The 23215-nt window shown below is 34.4% G+C and overlaps 2 long non-coding RNA genes across 2 annotated transcripts; one reads left to right on the forward strand and one right to left on the reverse strand.

Moving 5' to 3' along the window:
* Nucleotides 1–5343: 5343 nt before the first annotated feature.
* Nucleotides 5344–13592, reverse strand: LOC149774164 (uncharacterized). The gene is made up of 4 exons (XR_016417013.1): nucleotides 13463–13592; nucleotides 8438–8461; nucleotides 7653–7676; nucleotides 5344–5564 (listed from the first exon to the last, which is right to left on the reverse strand). It is a non-coding gene; the product is annotated as an uncharacterized LOC149774164 (long non-coding RNA).
* On the forward strand, nucleotides 13491–22310 carry LOC149774165 (uncharacterized). The gene is made up of 4 exons (XR_016417012.1): nucleotides 13491–13741; nucleotides 16649–16769; nucleotides 18004–18819; nucleotides 19528–22310. It is a non-coding gene; the product is annotated as an uncharacterized LOC149774165 (long non-coding RNA).
* The last annotated feature ends 905 nt before the right edge of the window (nucleotides 22311–23215 follow it).

The following is a 23215-nucleotide window of genomic DNA, read 5'->3' on the forward strand; positions in this document are numbered from 1 at the left end:
TTGGCAGTTTCCCAGAAGTTATATTATACGATAAAGCGGCACAATCGTAGTAGATAAAACATTCTATATAAATCGCAACCAAACTTGACATAGTTATGGCTTATCTCAACCTTTAAAAAAAACAAATATTGTGTTCACCCTGGTGAACAATATATTATCACAAACCATAAGCTTTGACTCTGTTCATGCTACAGCCTTAACCTGATATTGGATATGATAGTATTTACTGATAGGTTCCTGCTACAACCTTAACCTGATATTGGACATGATAGTATTTACTGATAGGTTCCTGCTACAGCCTTAACCTGGTATTGGATATGATAGTATTTACTAATAGGTTCCTGCTACAACCTTAACCTGATATTGGACATGATAGTATTTACTGATAGGTTGCTGCTACAGCCTTAACCTGATATTGGATATGATAGTATTTACTGATAGGTTCCTGCTACAGCCTTAAATTGATATTGGATATGATAGTATTTACTGATAGGTTCCTGTTACAGCCTTAACCTGGTATTGGATATGATAGTATTTACTGATACGTTCCTGCTACAGCCTTAACCTGATATTGGATATGATAATATTTACTGATAGGTTCCTGCTACAGCCTTAACCTGATATTGGATATGGTAGTATTTACTGATAGGTTGAGATTACACTGCTTCATGTTAATGGTTCACTAATTAAAATCTTAGCTTGACAATAAGGTGTATTAAAAAATATTTTACATTGTACATTCCCACAAAAGTCTAAGGAAATGTGCATGTATTTTACAAACTGTATCAATTATACAAATATTAAGAATTAAATGGTTTCTCTACTAAAATGTATCCTTAGTTTATGGTCATAGTAGAGGTAAAGAAGGTAAAGCTGTATGACAATAACGAGATTTGATTGCCATCGATTAATATCACAGATACCTAATTGACTTGATTTTGATCGAAACATAGTGCAAATTTTCTTTTGTGAATATGACTGTAGATAAAACAATGATTATTTTACTTAGAAACGGTAGCCAGTTGAAAATTTATGAAACAAATCGTATGAAAATTATCCAATTGAAGCTGTGCCACATAAGTGAAATATCGAAACGTAGCTACTGATATATCTGCCTTGTTGCATACGTACATGTTTATCTGTTGGGTACAATTGTTAGTTACATCAATGGAGAATCACCTCAGTACACACATTTAAGATCTTCGATGCTTCGATGTTTCTATAAATTTGCTATCGATGATAAATATATTTCTTGACACTGCAGTTAGAGTTGCTACGGATTAATTTTATATCGATACAAAATATTCAGAATTACTGGCTCGTTTCACAAGCAATGATGAATCATGGAATTCGTGGAGAATAAAAAAAGAAATGTTACATTGTTATTGTAAATCCGCTGATGTTGCGGTTAAAGATAGTTATTGTAAATCAGAATTATCAGAAATGTCGAATGTACCATATCTGTATGATCCAGTATCCAGACACAAAACCGTTTATTTGAACGGATTGGGTGGCTCTGGTAAGACAACTCGAGTAATCGAGTTATTTCGACATAATTCAGATATGATTGCGCTAACACCAATACACAGACTTGCCAGGGAGATGAAACAACGTGGAGTCAATTCTTGTACTTATCACAGCTTTTTCAAATACAGCGGTGGTGTGTGGACTCCAGATCGAATGGGGGAGAAATATATTCCAAAAGTTATAATTTGGGATGAAATATGTACGGTACCATTAGAAACATTACAAACATTTATCGATTGGTTATTAACCAAAAATACAGCTGTGATAATGTGCGGCGATCACGGTCAGCCACCTCCGTTTGTTGGCCCATCCTAGCACGATTGGTTGAATAATTTTGTTGATTATTACGAAGTAGTGACTGATGATCACAGATCTCTTGATGCAGAATTAAAGGAATTTAAAACATTAATCAGACTACAACCGAATAAAATTCAGTGTGAAATTATGCGTAAGGTGATTTCAGAAACTTCCTTGAACGACTTTTGGAAAACGTGGAGACCAAACGATTTGATAGTGGCAAGTAGAAAGATAGTCAGAGACACACTTCAACAGCAGTTATTTCAATTACACAAGAACAAATTTCCAACACTGCCAGTGCCATTGTGTTATAGACCAGCTGATTCGCGGTTACAGAATATTGACGTTGATATACCAGGACAGTCAGGGAGGAAGCAGAATCTCGTATTAAATGAAGTTGTTGCAGTTGATGTCAATGTTGTTGAAAATGCACTGCGGGCCTTTAAATCCCCTTGGACGCTAGGATACGCAATGACGATACATTCATCTCAAGGACTGACTATCTCTGATACAGTTGTTTGGATCACTGATGATCGTATCGAGTGGTCAAACTTAGTTTACTTGGCTGTGTCCAGAGTCAGAACAATATCTCAACTGCGGAGAATTGTCTTGGATGAGTAAATGGCTGATGAAATTAACAATGAAAACAACAGTGTTATAATAAGAAAAAAATTAACTGGTTACAAACAGAGTGACAAAAATAATTAATCGAGAATTTGACCTTGATGTTGAATTTATCACGACACTGAAACAACAGCAGAATAATCATTGTGCGAGTTGTAATTGTATAATGTTGTCGCAGTATTCGGATAAACATTCAAGAGAATTCACCGTAGATAGAAAAGATAATCGTCTTGGTCATACACGAGAGAATGTGATGCTGACCTGTCTCGAGTGCAACCAGCGTAGGGGTGCTAGGCAAGTGATCTAGGCGGTAATTGTGTATCCTCGGGAATTACTTGTAGTTGTTCACGTGTAAACCCACGTTGAGGAGCAGTTGAATCCAGCCTGTAGATTGCTGGTCTACCAGTCGATCTAGTTATGTTAGATATCTTATGTTTAGTGATGCTCCAAGTAGGATCAGTCGCTCTTTTTTACCCTTTTCAAGTTTACCTGGTTCATATAAATATCTCACAGTGACATCACCCAGTATCAGCTGTGCTGAAAAATCACGTCGTTGTGGTATATTTTCTTTTAGTAATTGCGTCAAAAGATTTAATGTTGGTTGTTCGAGTTATTTCATGATTTAATGCAGCTATCACGACTGGTAATCTTGCTACCCATTCGCGTGATCTCTTGTCCTGAATGAATTCCTTCGCGTATTGATATCCAAATAACCGCTCAGCAAGTATTTGATTAAATCGCTCAAGAATTGCCTGATCACAATGAATTGCAGTATGTTCTCGTCTGATGGTGACATTGTGTTGCTTCATCAACGATGATGCTGGACCCTGAAATTCCTTGCCAGGATCATCTTATAGCAGCTGTGGCCATCGTAGCCCACCTCGTTGATAAATTCGTTCAAACGCAGAAGCAACCTCAGATGCTGTTTTAGTCGTTAACGGTTCTGCATCTTTGTATCTACCTGCAACATCAACTACAGTTAGCGCGTATTTATATGTTAGTTGACGTCTTCGGATTTTAATAGTATCATGTGGCAGAAATAATATGTCGGCCTGGAGAACTTCATTAGGAACACTGATATTGAAATGTGCAAAGTGAATTTGTTTAGGCGATGGTTGGTAAATTTGCCATATTGCCTGTTTGGATAACCAATTTTTTGCAGTATCGCGCGTACCTTTTGCTGCTTCAGCGAGTTTACTAATTGCTGCGCTACCCCTCCAATATCCTTTTGGGGAATAATAAATCGACTCCATTTATAATTAATTACCAGCACCTAGCATTAATTTACCTTTCATCGCGGATTTTATTAACCAACTAGCTAATTTTTCCTTGAGAGATTTATCAGTGATGGAATGTAACGCGTGAATTAATTTCACATCCGCGAGATGTCTATGCTGCAGATCTTTACTTTTATAAGTTACATCATGCGCATGTCAAGCTTTATCAATAGCATTTATCGGATACTCACCTGGTTTTGGTTGATCTTGGTCATCAAGTCTGATATCAAGTCTGGTTCCAGGACCACAGTAATTATATCCTGGGAGGTCTTTTTCTCATGGGTATTTAGCCCACGGAGTACCGGATAGTTTTGTTAATTTTGCTGCAATATCACCTCCGTGTTGCTTTGTTTTATTACTTGACTTTGGCTTTGGCTTTGATTTTGGTTTTGACTTTGGTTTTGACTTTGGTTTTGGTTTTTCACCTGACTTGCCAGTGGAAATAAATTTAAATTTATTTGTACCGCATCGCTCACACTTGCCCGTAACCTCAGATCTATTATTTTTTTGTTGTAATGGTTGTTAGATCACTTGTCGATGTGCGCGCCCTGCATTTCACACAGTATAAATCCATATTCTTTTTATATATTTTCTATATGGAAATCACTGACTTTTCTGCAACAAGGAAACGAGAACCAGTTAAGCATCACGCAGCGCTACCAAATTATGTTCGTATGATTATTAAAGGACCATCTGGAAGTGGTAAGACGCAGTTGTTACTTAATGTAATAATGCAGTGGATGAAATGGGATAAGTTGTATTTGGTAGCTCCATCTGCAGACGATCAACGATGCGATGATGTAATAAAAGATTTTATTGAAAAAGCAAAATCGTTAAATGAGAGCGGAGATGATGTTGTTGAATTTATAACTGACATTAATGAAGCGCCAAGTATTGATGATATTGATGGATTTATTAATAATTTAGTTGTTTACGATGATGTAATGTTGGATAAACAATCAAATCCAGCTAGGATATTTTCCAGAGGTAGACACAAAAACACAGATGTAACTTATGTAACCCAGCGGTATACACAAATTCCTAAAGTGATTAGGGATAACTTTAATATTCTTACTGTCTTTAACGGACTTGATACTCACACGTTACGAAATATTCATCAAACTTGGTGCAGCGGTGATATGGACATAAATAAATATAAAAATTTCTTTAGTCGTGCTAAAATACCCCCACATGGATTTATAACAACAAAACTTACACGATCCTCGAACACGGTATCGAATCGGGTTAGATAAAAAATTTAATACATAGCAGAAGGGAGGGCGACGCTCTCAACGCGTCACCGACGATCGCGCATTTTTTCTTAAGTTACATCGAAGAAAAAAAAGCTATCAGCGATAACAAGTAAACCAATTTGTCATCGACGGAGTTGTTTTCTGAATATCGCATTTTTTTAACGATTTTTGCGATTCCCCAGGAAGTCGTATTTTGGAAAATGCAGGTGAACCAATTAGAGGTTGTTCGCCCTCCCTGCTGCTTCCCATTATAATCTGCACTTTCTTTTATCTATTTCCTTTGTGTAATAATAATGTACGTCCTCTTTAATGTGGAGAAGACACGTTCCTTTTTAATGAAATACATCATGTGTTACTGTGTCTGAGAAAAGACAACTTCGTTATAAGCTAAAGGAAAAACAATAAGATAGATATCCTAATGTGTTCTTAAATAGTGTCATTTATATCTCAACAACTAAAGAAATTAAATGATAAATGAATTGAAGACTTTGCAATCAGCCGTTCAGTAACGATTAAGGTCGAGTAATACATATTATATAATGCATAACGTATTCAAAACAGTACTTACCAATGGATACTTCATTCGCTGAAAGAACACAATAAGCGTGATAATAGAAATGGTAAAATATACTTCTCGTAGGTAGTTTCAATATATTTTTTGTAATGCCAGTTGGTGATCAGAGATCATAGCCTTATCCAATGCATACTTTGTACTGATTTTGTGAAAGTAGATGCAATTTTTCAGATCTTTAGGTTCATAAGGATGCTATTTTCCTTTCTTCCCCGTGAAAACAAAACAAAATTCATGATCGAAACGTTGAATAAACTTCCCGCATTTTCTTTACAATCTCACACTATGTCTTTGAAATGTAAAATATTCCGAGTAACTGTAAATTGTTCTATACTGTATAATTTGTTGGCTGTGACTAATGCCGTTTAACTACCTACCACTACAATTGTTATGATTCTTAATACCAGCATCTTCTTTGGTATAAAATGTATGGTCTCTTGATCCGTACGGTGTTGGTGTGGCATGAACGAAACTTTGATAAGAACGTTTAATATTCGAGTAACCTCTCCGATATCCATCATATATTCATTTGTATCCATGTTATATATCCAGTAATGAGAATATTGAATATCAAGCCATATAAACTTTCTTTGTATGATTATTGTCAAATTCTACATTTTACTCACTGTCTACTAGTAAGTTAGAATGAGGTATTGATTTAATTGTAACGATTTATAAACCATTTTGCACAAGCTACATACAATTTCTTTGTATCATTCAGGCAAATGGTACCTCACAATGATTGTAAATTTATTTTTAAGTGTACACGTACTTCCCTGTATAAGCTGTCTTGCGTAATTATGGACAAATGGTCATCTATTGCATCGAGAAGGATTGGCGATAACAATATTTTCAATATGGACATAGTTGATATCATGAATACTCCATACTGATATGACCATCTACTAAGAAGGAATAGCGATAACATTATTTTCAAGACGGCTGCTGTGGTGGCCATGTTATATGTCCGAGCAGCAAAATTTTCATTTAGGAGCAACTAAACTCGCGATGAGTGTGTATGTGTGTGTAACGTTTTATGGCAATTATCCACGTATTGTACGATGATAATTTATATTGCTGACAGATAGAAGGACAATGGATAACATACCAACCCTTAGTCTCTTCTGGTCTACGACAAAGACGTTAGTTTATACCACCCGTAAAAGTGTCTTACTCTAGTAAGTTTTGTCACTCTCACAAATATATTTTCCTGAGGTATTTATACTAACAGAACGTAACAATAATGAAAGAGTAATCATTGGTTAGTAAACGATACTGCCAGGAAACTGAAATGAAATCAATCCTAATATGCAGGCTTTGAGATTTAAATGTCTGGGAAACACAACATCACAATATACAATGTATAACTCTCACTCTCAATTATGGCAAAATGCCACACGTTTCTTCAGTAATGGAGAGGAAACTCTAAATAAAGAATGCGCCTTCTGTTGTGGTTTTCATATTTGTATTAAACATTTACATCTTCATTTCTCTGCAGAAAATCTAAAGTTGTATTATGAACTTATTAATGTATAGTTGGTATCAAACACAATACCCTTTTATTATATGCGAATATAAAGCATTTTTATTACCTGATGTCATTGTAATGCTATTGATAACTCATTATAGAAAAGAAAAGGGGCATGATACCTAAAGTGTAACGTTATACTCAGTACTGTGTATGTGTATTTGTGTGTGATTTGGATTTTTAACGTAGCTTTAACACTTTTTCAGTCATATCGCTACGATGTTTGCAGTGTGGCAGTTTATAGTGATGGTATGCACTGGGGCACCCAGTCACGTTATCCTGACACCAGGCCGACCAGTCCTAACACTAACCTCTTAATGCTGAGCGCCAAGAGGGGCATCTGTTAGTACCATTTATGTAAGTCTTTGGTATGACTCGGCCGGGGATCGAACCCACGGCCTCCAGCATTTGAGGCGGACGCTCTTACCACTAGGCCATCGGAGGGGTCCTATACTTAGTAGTAAATGATGGCTTAAATTCGATGAATACATATTTTAATGAATATATGTCTTGATAATCCAATAAAAATACATATCTATCTCTTAATGACTGAGAGGAGATATATTTATACTTACATATGCTTGCATCTGCTTTTCTTCCTGAAATAATTAAACAAATGTGATATTAGAATCGGTGAAACAAACGTCGCTTATTAGGTCTCAAAAAGGGGAAACAAACCCATGCGAAAATACAATTACAACTTATGCCGCTACTTTTGCTGAATATTCCACAAGAGCATACGTTTAACCTAATCTACTAGTCAACCTTTCCTTGTTGCGATATCAACATTTTAACAACGACGGGACTATGTACTACTGAAGTGACGCATCGCGTATGTTTTGATGAATATGATACGGAAGTGTTGCCTGTATCCACAAAATTGTATTCCGGACACTGAAAGAAAAGTAATAATTCCATTTTCCTTTGTTTAACCGTGAATTGTAAGATCCAACAGATAATGTTAGTCACATTATATATTTTGGAGAAAAAAAATATACACTCAGTAACATCTATCAAATGCTGGTGATATTATGGCCGATCAGTCAAAAATTTTGACATGATTAACAGGGAGACAATGTCATATTATAAAATGAACATCTTGAAATAAACGCATATTTCGTAAGTCCATAAATACATGTAACTTCTCTTTCCGACGAAAGCGATAAATGCGGGATACTGGAAAGATATCAACCAGAGAAGATTTTGAAAATAATCCTGCCTTGTTAAATGATAACAGATATGCAATACATATGACGAATAATTAATTCTCATAAATATATGCGTCTTAGAAATCATACATTAACTTTATGCAATGCAAAATATTTACCTATTTACTGAAAACACATATAATTATACTTACTCTTTCTTTCTTCTCTCTTTCGTCCTTAAAGAATACAATAAACCAGTTATTAGACGGTGAAATATTTTCCGCGTATTTGCTGTCAAACGTGAGAGTAGACAAGTATGAAGATATTTGCAAATATAAATACAGCTTAAGTCAAAGTGAGCAGGTAATTATTCCTGAAAAATATAAAAAACTGATATTAGACAAGGTTCTATAAATTCGACTTATTTGCTCTCAAGAGGGAGGAGATACGCATGCACGTATTCACCAATGGAAAACTGTATGTCACACACTGTAAGTCATTACATAAAATAAGGTAATCCAAACCAGTTGTCGTTAGAGCTGATTTATTTTAAGGAATGTTTCGCATATAAATCTATGAATTGTAACTTTTCTGTCATTTCGTTATCCTGAATAAATATAAATTAAAAAGCTGTACAGTTTTTAACCATTTAGTACTTTAAAGTATTTGGGCAAAACGTACAGAGCGAAGCTGATTACAAAACCAGACAGCTCATCATCAAATCGGCATGTTCCTTTTTCAGTTTGTGTCTTATTCTTATTTCACACCTTTTGCCCTCAAACTGTGCATATAACACTATCAAGTCAATAATCCTTTAGTGAACATTTGGACTGAAGGCAGAAAACCTACCATGGATGCGGTATGGCGGGCTCGGGGAATTAAATAGACAAACGAAATTTTTTTTCAGAATTGTATAACGTTTTCAAGGATGTTGAGATACACTGGCTGTAACCAATGAATGACGCATAATGCCACCCCCACCCCACCCCCCAAAAAACAAAAAAAAAAAACAAAAAAAAAAATGTGTTACATTTTGATGAAATACATTTATAATTAGTGGTATAATTTGTCATTGATGTGAGGCTAATATAGCTAATTCACAATGGCTTGATGCAGACGATAACATCAGGTCTTAATCTGACATGACCAGTGTAAGATTATAAGCATATCCCACTAAACCCACACATGAAGCTTCATAATTCGTTGAAATTCTCCCACCGAAATAAAAGCAAAATGTATATTAGTGATGAATTCATGATGTATGGCATGAGTTAATTAGATTTCATTTAAAGACTGAAGCACACGCGATGTTTCAATAAATCGATCCTGAAGCAGCTAACATTCGACACCAGGTTCACGTGCAGGCTACAAGCACAATAGCAGAATCAAAATCACTAATGCAAACACAATCCACATATCTGATACAATATATTACTATCATTTGATATACCTTTGTTTCAAATTAAAGTAAACGTATTTATTACCGAAGAATTAAGGGATACATAAATATAAGCTGGTGTCGTTCTTTAGTTACATCATGATCATTCAATTGAAACATCGCGTTTGCTTCAGTCTTTAAAGAAATTCATATACTCTGTCGATGAAATCGTATTTAGGACGGGAGTCATAAAAGACACTATCAAAACAAAAATACAAAGGTCAAAAATGGGATGCATGAGATTAAAAGAAAGTTTCAACATGAAAATCAGAAAGTAAAAATTGAAACAATAAACAATTGGGATTCCGCGAGTTTCGAACTCGCGACGCCTCGTTTGGTAGACGAGAATCATAAAAGAAAATTTCACCATGATAATAACAATTTATTAAAGAAATAGAAAAAATGGGATGCGCAAGTAAAAATGAATTTGTCACCATTAAATTAAAATCAAAAAGAAGAGATAAGTAAGATGCCTTCAGTTCGAACAAGCAACATTTTGTTTGGAAAACGCTAATCATAAAAAACGTTTCAAAAGCAAATACAAAAAGTAGATATAATAAAGTGAAACAAAAATTGGGATGCGAAAGCTGAAAACGAAGTTCAAATATAAAATTATAAAGAAAAGACAATTCGGATGCCGCGAGCTTAGAAACAGTTTAATTCTTGTTGGACCGGCGGAAGTCACAAGAGAAGGTTTCCACAAATAAATAGAAAAAAAGTAAAAGAAATAAAATTAAAAAAATTAGGATGCGCGTGTTGAAAAAAAAATGATTCAATACAAAAATAAATTAAAATAAAATATAAAATAAAAATTGTGATGAGCGAGTTTAATAGAAAGTTTCAACATAATCTTTAAAACAAGATTGAGATGACGCGAGTTTTAAACTCGTGACCTCTTCTTTTGCAGATGGGATTCATAAAAAAAGTTCCAACATAAAGTTAAAATGGTACAAAGACAAATTTAAAAAAATGCATGCGCAATTTGAAATAAAGTTTCAACATAAAAATAAAAGAAAAGTAAGCAACGTTTTAAAACCATGAGATGTAGAGTTTAAAATAAAGTTTGAACAAAAATTTTAAAAAAGAAGTAAATATAAAATATGAAAGTCAAATTGGGATAACACGAATTTTCGAACTCTTGACCTACTTTTTATCCAGTTGGACACAAAAACAAATATGGGTATTTATATATAAGATTGCAGTTGTCGAACATCGTCAAATATCATTTAGTGAATATTATGGGGATAGTGGTTCAGGACTGGAACGCCATTTTGGTTTAATTTTCGTGTTGCTTTCCAACATTGTGTTGCGTATGCCAAATCGATCATTCTGGTCCATTTCATCCAGTTTTTAAAGCACTTTGTAAAATCTTGTATGTAAACGGTATATCGGCCATGCTAAAGGAAAAAAGGAACCTATTGTTTGCTCATTTCGAATAACCGGTACATATTATGTTGTGCACATTTTCAGCATCTTCTTAATAATTATACCCACAAAAATTCTCTTTTGTGGCAAAGTTAAGAGAGACGAATCTGCCTCGTTGTTTTCAGAATACTTCCATTTATGCAAACAGTACTTTGAGTTTAGTAAATATTAATACTGAACCCTGTTTCTCCACAGCTCGAAATCCTAGATTTATGACAGTATCTGCACATTCAGAAATATCACCATCATTCAGTATACTAAATCGACAATTATAACAACTATTATATTCATATATTTCTATCTTAATTTAATAATCAAATTAGAAATACATAGATCAAAATCAAAGGCCGTATAATGAAATCGCTTATGTTTTCTATATTAGAATGATAAATTGTGTATAATGCCGATCAACGTAGACATGTACATAAAGACGATTATTATACATTTTGACTTCAATATGCTACTTCTCTACACATTCATAACACTATGAGTGATCTATCGAATCAAACGGCTTGTAAAAATAAGTAGAAGACAAAATAATCTGCAAACAGGATTGCTTAAATATGCATATACCAACGTTTAAAACAGGTTAATATGGGCGAGCACCCATTTCGGAAACCATATTGAGCTTCATAGATTATCTCCCTTTCCACGGGCCATGTTGTCAGTCATTTTATTCAAGATAGCACCGACGTTCTTTTTTTTTAGCACAAGGATACTTGGAACGCCTTGATAATTGCTGGGATCATTTAACACAGTCATTTTGTTTATTTGACAAATAGTAAATTTTACCAAAATACTGCATCCAGATTGAAATACAGAATTAGACAAATGGGTCAATATTGGAGTAGTTTCTGTCACAGTGCGCTCTAATATCTCGTTGAACATAGTCCTAAGTAATTACATGTAGTTTAAAGTATTAACGCGTTAAACTAACGTTTAACAATATAAATATGGTAATATAGGTTTTCAGCCAAGCGCGTGCTCGATCTCACTTAAGTTTTTATATTAGCCTATTATTCCAATATAATTTAATACAATGCAAACATAAACCTAAGAAACGAATTTAGATAGGTCTGCCTCTTCGTGTTTTCAGTATAATTACCGTCTTAAGAGTTTACAAGCAATATAGTACACGTATGACAGGTAAACTGCAAGCAACGATACGAATACGAACTCCTATGGAATTTTTCAGCTCAACACTCTGTCCTATATTGTATCCAAGTCGGTCACATAGTGTGCAATCAAAATAGTTTTGCAAGGGACATTACCTTTCTAGGTTGGTTACTGGTTGAATAATAAGATGTGTGTGTGTTTGTGTCTGTGTCTTTATGTATGTGACTTAAATTTGTAACGTACATTTAACAATTTTTCACTCATAACCCTACGATGACTGCAATGTGGCAGTTCATACTAATGTTCAGCACTGGGACATTATGCCGCAGACATATATCATCATGTACCACCTGAAACCAGGCCGACCTAACCGTAACCACTTAATGCTCAACGCACAGTCATGCAGCTGCTAGTAACATCTGTATTAGTCTTTGGTATGACTCGGACGGGGTTCGAACCCGAAATCTTCCGAGCGGACGCTCTAACCACTTATGCCACCGGAAAGGTCGACAAATACATACATACAACATACATACATACATACTTACATACACACATACATACAACCATACATGTGTGTGTTGTGTGTGATTTGGACTTTTAACGTAGCTTTAACAATATTTCAGTCATATCACTACGATGTCTGTATCAGACTTGTAGCATGATGTCCCACCCAGTCACACTATCCTGACACCAGGCCGACCAGTCCTAACACTAACCTCTTAATGCTGAGCGCCAAGCGCGATGCAACTTTTAGTACCATATTTCTAAGTCTTTGGTATGACTCGGCCGGGGATCGAACACAGGACCTCCCGCATTGTGTCAGGATAATGTGACTGGATGGGACATCATGATACATGTCTGCAGCATGCTGCCCAAGTGCTAGACATAACTATAAACTGCCACATTGCAGACATCGTAGCGATATGACTGAATTTTTTTTAAAGCTAAGTTAAAAATCCAAATCACATCACATCGCATCACGTCATACATTATTTAGGGTATATTTTATTTTATATCTGTTCAGCACGAATTATAATTTATGTTAAAGTATGCGAACAGGAATGATGGCATATGGATCATTATAAAAAGTTTAGATTTGACGCACCTTTACATATTTAGAAAGAAAACGTGTGTTATGTGTGTGCGCAATGAAGGATGTAAATGTACACGTTACGTTGCTTGCGATTTATTTACAGTTCATTCATCTAACATATAATCCAACACGGAGAGACACTTCTCTCTATTCGTGCGCTACCTATGTAACAACGAAAGCTGATGTTTGAAGATACAACTTTCGAAGCCTCCTACGACCTGTCGTAAATGGCCGAGTGCAGTTCCGATCGAGACATGGTTATTCATAAATGTACTAGGCTGGTACCCTGACTGTCCACTAATGTTATTACAATGGTCAGGTGGCTTCTATAAAAACATTATTGTCATGTGACATAACAAAATGGCGGATCATGGAGACCAGGTAGCGTGATTTTCTACTGGATATGACAAATGAGGATCATTTGTCCTGTATTTGGCACAGGTTGGCAGTTTTGACATATAATAGTTTATATGACCTGCATATAACTTTGCAGTTATAGAGAAAGAATGCACCTAGCCACAGGGTGAAAAGCTTGACGTGTATAGTTTTATATTGCTTGCATATAACTTTGCAGTTATCATGAAGGGATGCACCTTGGCACAGGTTGAAAATCTTGACGTGTATAAATCGTACCACTTGCATGTAACTTTGCTGTTATAATGAAGGAGAAAATGAAGCATTTTCATTTCACGATAGTTCTTACTTTGGACCTGTACTTTTGGGTCTTGTCCTATTAAGGAATTGGGAGAGGAACTAATGACCATGACGTTAAAAACACATGTATGTTATACCTCATGCCATAAAAGTTACCCAGGAATAATGTATTAATGCATATTTGCAGGGAAGGGATCTTTGAGCAAGTTTTCTTACACAAACCATATAAAAAAATGTTAGTTATCATCTACTGGAAAGAGCCCAGAACAAGAATCCAAATACAGTGTTATGGAAATGGGTATTTTTTTACATACTGTAGTAAATTTAGAGTATGTGCACGTGGTTTTAGTGCCCCGTTTTAAGCAATTCTTAGATTTGTGTGATTACTTGTTTGATTATTGGAATTTGGCGCCATGGAAATATTCCTGGCCCGAACTAATGAGCTAATCAATAGGAGCAAACGTCACGGAGTGAAGTGTTAGTGTGTTTCCATGATGTCCTGGTTCACTAGTAGTGAATTCCGACCAAAACCGAATGACTGTCCCTGTCGTAAAATAGTACATATTAAAATCTAGTGGTATACATTGGTAGCGTGACTGCAAGGACAGCACTTACGGTATTAAACCGGTAAATTACACAAGGGCATAAATAAAAAGGGACTTGGCAGAGACCGTTTATGTCGCCATGCGGGCGAATATGGTGCAGTTATATCGGCGAAATGTGCCTGGAAAGCATACATTGACTGGCCTAAGGTGGCGGAGTTAAAATAGTTCCCATTGTTAGGGAGTACTCGTATATGTTCTAAGGCGTGAACGGTTGGTGGTACGGAAACATAATGAAGCCAAAACACGCAGATGTACGGTTGATGGATAGTTGACAGTTTGGTTTATCTGTGGTCTTGCATTAATTAGAGGAAAATTTAGGTATAGAATGGACGCGTCGGGCTTTCTGATTTACAACTGAGGTTGTATGGAAGTCTTTGGAAAGTCGGGGAAACTTATGACTTCTAGCGAGAATCGCGCCAGGGTTTGACAACCGCTCGGTCAAGTAAATACCCGTGTGCGTGTAACAATACATTAAGATAAATATTTGAAGTAATGTGTAGAATCTCTCAAACTGACAGAAAAAGGCCAAGAACAGGATTAATTAAGTGTCTCTTTCGTTGCCATAATTTATAATTTTTGTCAGGAATAAAACTAGAGTCAGTAACAACATGGAGTCTGGAGATCAGTGGGATAATCAGCTTGATACATGAAAATATTTGAGTTATATAGTTACAATTAAATTTAAAATAAGTATTATGTTCGTAGGGTCTAGTTGTGATAATTCACTATATAACGTTCTTAGTTACACAGATTGCATAAAATGGAATACAGGTTGATGTCACATATCAGTGTCAGGTTGCTAAGTATATTTTCAACCAAATATGATTTGTATATGTACTTATCTATGAACAATTCCAGGAGATTCTGCTTTATTTTCTTTTAAAACAAGAAAACAATGAGTAAGATACAGAGCCTATTTCACTTGAAAATATGTACAATCTTCCTCCACCAAACTATCATTATCTGCTTGAAAAAATCTGGGCAGAAATAACATAATTCTCACTTGCAGATCATGATAGGAAATGTGACCCTTTTCCCCAATATGTATGTATGTATGTATGTATGTATGTATGTATGCATGTATGTGTGTGTATCTATTATTTTTCCTAAATCTTGTTTGTTCTAGTGAGACCTGCCATAATAGAAGAAATTAGGGGTTGGAGGGGTTGTTCAAAAGTCTAAAATATTTTGTAAACTGTTGCATATTCAAGTCTGAAATTTGGTTTATGCCTTCACCAAAGCTGGCTATTTAATATAACTTATGGGATTTCACATTGGTCACTTGGTCATATTTCAGGGTATTGAAGGTGGGAAGGGCTACCCCTCTGTAACAGCAGTTCGGGACATGATGGGACATTTATAGGAATACATTGTGTACCTCAGATCATGCTGCCAGGGATGTCAGTTGGGTTGATGATTAAAAATTCCCACAATATATATATATATATATATATATATATATATATATATATATATATATATATATATGTATAAGGAAAAATATTTAAATGACATAATTTAAAATCACCCTCTTGGTGTAACCCCAGGGTACCAATTTTGAGACTTATCACATTTCCAGCTATTAACTATGTTTTTAAAAATAGCAACAGCACAGGGGGAATTGTTTTGTTTGTTGTTGTTTGTTTATGGCAACATATTATTGTTATTATTATTATTATTATTATTATTATTGTTATTATTTACACAACATATAATAATAATGATAATAATAATTAGTATTTTTATTATTATTTTTTCATTTACACCAAGTTATTATTATATTATTAGGATTGTTTTTTTACACCAACATATTATTATTATTGTTGTTATTATTATTATAATTATTATTATTATTAGTAGTAGTAGTAGTAATATTAGTAGTAGTAGTTTTTCAGTTTCCAGATCAATGTAGGATTTATATATTTATTTTTTATACCAACATATAATAATAATAATAATAATTTTATTATTATTATTATTATTATTATTATTATTATTGTTTTATTTACATCAAAATATTATTATTATATTATTATTATTATTATTGTTTGTATTCTTGTTATTATTATTATTATTATTATAATTTCAGTTTCCAGACCAAAGAAGGATTTTTATATGTTTGACATATTTTGAAAAATTGGCAATGAATGACTGTGTACAAATGAAGCATGGAGTACCTATGATTGCAGTTGAAAAAAGGAAAAATTCAGGTGACTTGACATTTTTGTTGTCATTCACATTCCCACAGCAACCATTTTCTCCATTCTCCCAATGGTGACTCTGGCATCATATTCTGACTTTTGTATTTTGTAAGTTTCCCCAGCACCATGGCTTAATACAGTGTATAATTAGTATATATATATATATGCTAAATATGATAGCTCTTTTAAACTTGGTTTAAAAATCTGACCCAGTTTGTATGGTTAGGTGGATATGCAGACAAATAGACAATAGACATATTGATTGGCAGGGGTGGATGGTGGGGTTATTCTTGACATGTATTTATGGTTGTTAGTACCTTGATTGTAGTAGCATCATGGTCACTAGACAGGGTAAGGATTTGTTTTCCTCCTTAGCTACCCAACCCCATTAGATTTTTAAATGAATCGTTATTTTTATATTGGCAGTAGATGTATGATCAAGGTCAGGTTCACTAGACAAGGGGTCATGCACTTTCAGCTGCTAAATATTTGAAACATGCAGAGTTAAATAAAAGCAAAACTTGATGCATTCATGTCATTGGAATATATCTCTAGTTTAATGTACTATTTTGGAGATTCATGGGTTTCAAGTACATGTATGTTTTCCAGATACCATAAATTGATACAATAATACTTAATAATAATGATAGTTGTTTGCTGTCTGTGGAGCCTTAAATAGAATTCAACCATCACTGACTCTAGACCATTCATGCCAGTGGTATTACAGATACTTAATCTCATAAAATTCCATATTGGGGACTTTTTTCTAACAATATAGAGTATAGTGTTGGCTTAAATATGTGCATATTTATGTTTTAATAGTGTCCATTGACTTTATAATTAGTAAAAGCATTTACATGTTTTCACATTAATGACTCATTTTGTTCAATACTGTATTACTATTAGGACACAAACAAACATACTGCAACAGTTATCAACACCATATAGTGAGTACTGCACCATATTGTGAGTACAACACCATATTGTGAATACGACACTGCATAGTAAGTACAACACCATATAGTGAGTACAACACCATATAGTGACTACAATACCATATAGTGAGTACAACACCATATAGTGAGTACAAAACTGTATAGTAAGTACAACACCATATAGTGAGTGCAATACCATATTGTGAGTACAACACTGTATAGTGAGTACAACACCATATATGAAGTACATAAGTTAGGTTCTATTCTACAGTAGTCATTTATTGAATATACCAGTACATATTTTTCAGGTGCAACATACAAACTCCGGTATGCAAGAGTAAAAGAGCTGTTTGGATTTACAACAAGCAAGGGCAATGTCGCAATTAGTGACAAGGAGACTGTGATGGCATTATATATGGAATATCCACACAGACAGATCCAATATTGCCTATTCTACTAACAAGGAGACCATGAAGGCATTATCTGTGGAATATCCACACAGAAAAATCCAATATTGTTTATTCTGGTGACAAGGAGACTGTGAATGCATTACCTGTGGAATATCCACACAGACAAATCCAGTATTGCTTATTCTGGTGACAAGGAGACCATGAAGGCATTATCTGTGGAACATCCACACAGACATATCCAGTACTGCCTATTCTAGTGACAATGAAAAATTGAAGGCATTATGTGTGGAATATCCACACAGACATATCCATTATTGCCTATTCTAGTGACAACGAGACTGAAGGATTATCTGTGGAATATCCACACAGAACCACTATTGCCTATTCTAGTGACACAGTGACTGTGAAGGCATTATCTGTTATATATCCACACAGACAGATCCATTATTACGAATTCTAGTGATAAGGAGACTGTGAAGGCATTATCTGTGTAACATCCACCCATACATATCCGGTATTGCATATTCTAATGACAAGGAGATGTGAAGGCATTATCAGTGTAATATCCACCCATACAGATACAGTACTGCATATTCTAATGACAAGGAGATGTGAAGGCATTATCAGTGTAATATCCACCCATACAGATACAGTACTGCATATTCTAATGACAAGGAGATGTGAAGGCATTATCAGACAGCTTTTTCCACTGAGGTTAGTGGGGCTAGGATATTTAGAGGGGGAAAATGGCAACCATTGTTTACAGACTGCCAACACTCCCACCCCCCCCCCAGTGTAACACATTCATATTTCATAGTCTATAAGTATTATGCATAAAGGACATGTGGTACTTTTTATAAGAAAGAACTGTGAACCAGTCTTAAAATGGGTGAATTAACATAAAGTATAGTATATACGAGTTTGGTGGTCCATAATTGGTTAATAATGAAAAGTAAAATTTTAGTAAAAATATTTTTGAGAGCTTATCCTATCTGTAATTTTAAAAAGATGTAGACACAGTTATATTGATGAAAGTTTAGTATTTTTACAGATCTGACTTAGGAGCACTCAGTAAGGAAAGTAACAACTGAATCATTTGGTGCAGAATGGATAACATGTGTTTTATGCACATGTAGACAAAAAGATGCAGTGGCTCATATGATCTCCACATAGAAGCTTGCACCAAGGATAGTTGTACATGGATAAATATCAGTCTGATCAGCAGCACCCAGAAATGTTAAGTTATTAAATTTTGAATATCATGGTGTTTCCATATGAGTGCTGAATTAGTACAGTGAATCCGAAAGGAAACTCACTTGTTATTGAGTACAATTTCATGACTTCCATGACTAGTGTTATAGTATGTTTAGGTGGGGGTGTTTGTGTGTTTATTTAACCTTTTCCCTTTTATTTATCATGCAGCAGAAATCTAAAAGAAGACTGCTTTGGAAAAGAAAGAATTATGGAGTTCTGGAAAAATGGCAACAGTAAGGAAGGTGCTTGAGATCAGCTGCATGAGTTCAGACGAGGCAGATGGTGGGCATTCTTCATGGGAATCCAAAGTGAAGAAGATATTGGACCAAAAATATATTGATATGTTCAACAAGATGCAAGAGGCTTCTGTTAAAAAGAACCAGGAGCATCAAACAGGCCAAATAAGCTCCTGAAGTCCGAAAAGAATGAAGTAGATAATAGCCAAAAGCATTCAGGGGGATGATGAAGACAGTGTCAAACAGAGGCCTCCTGAACATTGGGGGGGGGGGGGGAATTTTCCCTCACAGAATCTTGCTGTATATTAAACAGTGCATGAAGAAAGTGAAATGAGCTTGAATTTGATGCACCCATGATAACTCCTTGTGTATTTTCATCTATGTGACTAATGTTTAGCTCACACATGTTTTGCTTGCTTGCTTTTGGATTTGCGTACAATAATTATTTTTATGATTGTTGCACCTTGTTTAAGCATAATATATATCTCTGACCCAATTTAACAATCATGACATGGGTATTTTTTTCACTTCAGGGTGCATGGATTTTGTTTTCACTTTAGGGTTTATGGGTATTTTTTCACTTTAGGGTTTATGGGTAATTTTTTCACTTTAGGGTGCACTGACAGTTTGTGATATGAAACTGACCCCTGGACTTGTTGCTCACAGTAGGTGATGCATCATAATTTGTTTCTCTCTCTCTCTTTCTCTTGATCCTCTGAAGCCTGTTAGCATGAGTAATGAATGACAAAGTGGTAACATTTTTTCTTCATATATTTTAACAATTTTTACTTTTTTAAAACTTAATTCCATTAATGAAACCCTTGTTAAAATGATCATACATAAAAACACTAAATGCTGAATAAAAATTAAACATCTTAGACATTAATGTACATAAGATGATCATCTATTCAAGCCATTATGTTGAACTGTTTAGTTTTTGGGAAGTCATTTAGCTAAAGTTGTGGGATGGGTGCATTCCTGTTGTATATAACACAGATAGTTTGATTTCTGTGAATAAAGGATGTTTTATATTAATTGTGTTATCTCTCTCTATATATATTAATACTCATTTCCATCCATCCAACACATTGTCATTAATGCAACTATTCCCAGAGTTTTTCATAGATTGCCCTGAAAATTGGTAACTATTATGATCATGATTGGAAGACAACCATGTCAACAAATCACTCTACTCCTCATTGTTTTTGGAGGTCCTGTTCCTTTTGTGCTACTGCTGAAAATAGTGCCAGACAACATTTCATTGTGAATGCAAGTTATCTTGCTATTTTATTGACTGCAGTTAAACATAGTCTATATTATATAGTCATCATTCATAAATGCACATATTGACAAATCTCTGTGCTTCCTTAATGTATGGAAGAGTTATTGCCCTTGTTTACTTATGGCTTGATGCAGTGTATGTCACAATTTTTAATGCAGCTATTATTGCACTTTTTATTGGACTGTTGTAAAACTATGTATGTACAGTGCTGATCATCAGATGATATGACTCATTATTGTGTTAACATAATTTTCACAAGAGTTGTCATCAGTTTTGGCAATAGACATTCAAATCATGAGGTAGGGATGCAGGAGAGATAAGAGTATGTTTATATGAACAAAGTAGTCAACATTTGTATGGTTTAAATCAGAAATAGAGTTGGTGTTGAATAATTGTTTGGTTAAAAATTAGCTCATTATAGATGAAATGTAAATTAAATAAACCTTAAGAAAAAAATAGTGTCAGTTTGTACTTGGGTCAAATAATTAATAATAGATGTAGCTGATCAAGTGACCAATTCATGTTATTGTGTGATTCTTCTACAGTACAGTTTTGCACTTATTTTATTTTAGACAACTATTGATTTCAAAGGTATTTATATTTTGATAAAGGTTTTAACCAAAAAATGCTAGAGACATCACAACAAAGTTTTTACTGTGATATGAAACATTGAGTGTTCTGTCAGTGGGAAAGAACTAGATGGCCATTCATATTTTCTACAATTTTTGGGGGGATCATTGAAAAAGATCATTTATTGCATCAGTAAAGAAAGTCCTGTTTATTTTTGTCAGATTTTGGTATTAAGATAATCCAGTTTATTTCTGTCAGATTTTGGTATTAAGAAAATCCAGTTTATTTCTATCATGTTTTAGTATTAAGAAAATCCAGTTTATTGATGTCAGATTTTGGTATTAAGAAAATCCAGTTTATTGCTGTCAGATTTTAGTATTAAGAAAATCCAGTTTATTGCTGTCATATTGTATTATTAAGAAAATCCAGTTTATTGTTGTCAGATTTTAGTATTAAGAAAATCCAGTTGATTGATGTCAGATTGTATTATTAAGAAAATCCAGTTTATTGCTGTCAGATTGTATTATCTTGGTAACAGACAGCCTACCATTTTTTTACTTTGAAAAGTGCATATGTCTGCAACATTTTACATTGTAACATAAATATCCATAAATATGACAGTCTCTTGTTGTTTAATTGATAAAAGCCATTGAAATTAAATATTTTGTAAGGCAATTGTATAAATGGATAAATGTATGCATTATGTTCAATCATTTACATTCGAAGCACATTATAAAGGCAAATGTCTGATAAATGGATGTAGCATAACCACGATGGGAATGTTTTTTTTACTGTCCATTGTGCATGCCAGTATTTTTTAGTTATTGGAAAAATTAATTTTATAATAAAGGATGATGCTGTTAGTTTATTGTCTTAGTTTGTTCTTTGCATATTTGCTCTATACTTTACACTTATCTGCCCCATACATCCACAATCTTATTCTGTAGTGAACATATGTCTTCAAAGACATGAAGCTGTATGACATAAATTATACATGCATTGAATTACAATAAGTATTGTATTTAGTTAGGTTTGTCTACATGACCTGAATCTGTTAAGAGAATAATGTTGCATAGGATCTATAGGTATATGTTACTTGTGTGTTGCATAGGATCTGTAGGTATATGTTAACTTGTGTGTTGCATAGGATCTATAGGTAAATGTTAACTTGTGTGTTGACAATTGATTATCGTAATCTTAATAGTAAGACTTTTGGCTTAATTTCTCAGGACTCAGATGTGGTTTTAACATCTGTAGAATAAGTATGTAACTTCCCATTGGTTAGGCTAGGTCACATGAATAGGTCAAATTGAAACAAATGAGTAGTGTTTTCTGTTTCATGGGGTCTGTTGTGAAATACAGATGCAATAAATGGTGTATATAAGGAGAGAATTAAAAAATCAGTTTCATTTCAACTTTTGAGACATTCACACTTATTTTGTTCATGTAGTAAGTCTGCAGTTTGTATGTTGTACTTAGATATTATTTGAGAGGAAAAATTTTGGAGGGGTGTGATTTGGACTTTTAATATGGCTTTAAAGATTATTCAGTCATATCGCTAAGTCTGCAGTGTGTCAGTTTATAATGATGTCTAGCTCTGGGGCATCATGCCGCAGACTTGTAGCATCATGTTGCACCCAGTTACATTTTCCTTATACCAGGCCAACCAGTCATAACTCTAGCCTCTTAATGTTGAGCACCATGCGAGGCAGCTGTTAGTACCATTTGTTTGAGTCTTTGTTATGACTTTGATGGGTTTAAAACCCCA

Source organism: Sinohyriopsis cumingii, unplaced genomic scaffold, assembly GCF_028554795.1.
Source record: "Sinohyriopsis cumingii isolate HCF-2022 unplaced genomic scaffold, ASM2855479v2 utg000426l, whole genome shotgun sequence".
In the NCBI taxonomy this organism is placed as follows: Eukaryota; Metazoa; Mollusca; class Bivalvia; order Unionida; family Unionidae; genus Sinohyriopsis; species Sinohyriopsis cumingii.